The sequence below is a fragment of the Bos javanicus genome, chromosome 5 (genome assembly GCF_032452875.1).
Source record: "Bos javanicus breed banteng chromosome 5, ARS-OSU_banteng_1.0, whole genome shotgun sequence".
Classification (NCBI taxonomy): Eukaryota; Metazoa; Chordata; class Mammalia; order Artiodactyla; family Bovidae; genus Bos; species Bos javanicus.
This window is the reverse complement of record NC_083872.1, coordinates 58,623,240-58,626,149: the sequence shown is the minus strand read 5'-3', so window position 1 is coordinate 58,626,149 and position 2,910 is coordinate 58,623,240. Positions and strand designations below refer to the sequence as shown.

At 36.7% G+C, this 2,910-nt stretch overlaps 1 pseudogene; it reads left to right on the top strand.

Moving 5' to 3' along the window:
* Positions 1-1,357: 1,357 nt before the first annotated feature.
* On the top strand, positions 1,358-2,327 carry LOC133248862 (olfactory receptor 6C2-like; annotated as a pseudogene).
* Positions 2,328-2,910: the final 583 nt, after the last annotated feature.

Genomic DNA, 2,910 nt, shown 5'->3' with positions numbered 1-2,910 from the left:
TGCCTTTCTTTGGGATTGGAATGAAAACTGACCTTTTCCAGTCCTGTGGCCACTGCTGAGTTTTCCAAATTTTCTGGCATATTGAGTGCAGTACTTTAACAGCATTGTATACACTGTATACAAATGTTAATAATTAAAATGGAGATTTAAGGATGGATCCAGTTCATGGCCAGGCTAGGGTGGTCACCTAGGTTGCTGCTGCTTCTGCTGCAGCAGGTCCTTTGTGCTCCCTGGCCACCCGCTACCACCGCCTAGAGCTGGGGCTGCATGCTGGCTACTGACCCTCCATCTGGGATCCCTCAGACTGAGCATGTGCGAAGTGCTGCCTCCCTCACTGGGGCCTGTGTGTCCCTAGAGACACAGGAAGAGACTTATTGGGAATCATAGGATTTCAGGGTCTCAGAGGAAAGAAGGATTACCTAGGAAATAAATTAATTAAATAATTATTTTGTTTGGATTTTCCTAATTTTACCACTGATGTCATTTTCTGTTGCAGGATCCAATGTAAATTACTATTTGAAAAGGAAATGTCATGTGTCCTTAAGTGTCCTTCAGTCGTGTCTCATCCTGTCTCTTCTCTTCCTTTGTGACCTTGCAAGTACTAACAGTTGAGGTTAAATTCTTCAGGGTTTTTAGTTTTGGCATATAATAGTTTTTTACCCAATATAACAGCAGGAAACTTGTTTATGTAGTACTTATTAAACACTGTGTTCTATTAGAGTGAAAAATGGAAGGAAAGTTGGATACTGATGTAGAAATTTCAGGATGAATAGCAAGCCTGGAAAGCAAATGGGTATTATTTGGATGAGAATTCTGATACCAAAAGCAAAATATATAAAATGAAATAATTTTTTAGTCATTGCAGTAACAGCAAACACTCAAATACTGCACACATGATCTCCAGACTCTGTATAAAATGTCAAACTCAGCCATTTATTCGCATTTAACAGGAACTCACACTTCAAAAAACATGTGCGCTCATTCAAACTCGTGAGTAGTGAAGAATTATTAGGAGCAAAAGAACATTATAATATCTACAAAATAGTATCACATGGATGACATTTCTAATTCTAAAGCTTAATATATTTCATAGAATAAAGGACAGAGTTTAGATTAATTGAAAAATAGAGATGTGAGAGCATGCAAGGTGGTATATGAACACTAGTAAAAACATATCAGAAAAACATGATCATAAGGATTTCTATAATGCACATCAAAATAGCTGAGAATTCTGAAGTTTTGACTCATCATTAGCATGACTCACGAAATAAAATGACTATTCATTGCTGTGATTGGATATTTTCACCCAATAGCTATGGCCTCACAATTTCATGCAAGTTTTTTCAGTTCAATGTCACTTGAGTTTCTGAGGAGTTTGATAAGTATAAGTCAGCAATGAGAAACCATACATCATTACCTACATTCATATTGCTAGGACTGACAGATGATTCTCCAATGCAGGTTTTGATTTTTATATTTCTGTTTATATCCTACTTATTGAGTGTCACTGGGAATCTAACCATCATTATACTCACTTTAGTAGACTCTCACCTTAAAACTGCCATGTACTTTTTCCTCAAACACTTCTCTTTTTTAGAAACCTTATTCACCACGGTGTGCATTCCCAGTTTCTTATACAGCTTATCAACTGGGGACAAGACTATTTCCTATAAGGCTTGTGTTAGTCAACTATTTTTTGTCTTTCTTTTTGCAATAACAGAATTTTTCCTCCTAGCCATCATGTCCTGTGACCATTATGTGGCCATCTGCAAATCCTTATGTTATGCAACCATCATGAACGCCAGAGTCTGTGGATGGCTTGTTGTCTGTTGCTGGATAGCAGGTTGGCTGGTCATATTTCCACAACTCTGCCTGGGCTTAAACATAGAATTCTGTGATTCTAATGTCATTGATCATTTTCTCTGTGATGCTTCTCCTATGATGAAGATCTCTTGTGCAGACACATGGTTCATAGAACAGATGGTTGTTGCCGTTGCTGTGTTGACTGACATTGGGACATTTCTGTGTGTAGTTCTGTCATATATATATACATCATCAAGACCATCACAAAGTTCCCTTCTGCCCCGCAAAAGATGAAGACCTTTTCTACCTGTTCTTCTCACATGATTGAGGTTTCTATCACTTATGGCAGTTGTATCTTCATCTATGTCAAATCTTCAGCAAAGGATGAAGTGACAATTAATAAGTGTGTGTCGTTGCTTACTACTTCAATTGCCCCTATGTTAAACCCATTTGTTTATAGCTTGAGGAACAAGCAAGTGAAACAAGCTTTTACAGACTTAATCAAAAGAATTTCATTGATCTAAAAGAAGTAAAGAAATGTTGAAACTAAGCATAAAATAACAATTTAAAAAGAGCAATGGGCCTCAAGGTCACAATCTTCATTCATGAACTATTAAATCCTGGTATATTGTCTGTTCATATTAACAGGCTCATCTCACTGTTATTACTGAATCTCGGACCTAAAATCATCGTTTCAATGCTTGTTGAAATAAACAACTTGATTTCTTTCCTTCTACTAACCCTGGGGTTCTTCATTTCTTCCTTTTCTAGTTGCTTTAGGTGTAGGGTTAGGTTATTTATTTGACTTTTTTCTTGTTTCTTGAGGTATGCCTGTATTGCTATGAACTTTCCCCTTAGGACTGCTTTTAAAGTGTCCAAAGAAACAAAAGAGACCATAGCAAAAATCAACAAAACCAAAAGCTGGTTCTTTGAAAGGATAAATAAAATTGACAAACCATTAGCCAGACTCATCAAGAAACAAAGGGAGAAAAATCAAATCAATAAAATTAGAAATGAAAATGGAGAGATCACAACAGACAACACAGAAATACAAAGGATCATAAGAGACTACTGTCAGCAATTATATGCCTATTAGACGGACAACGT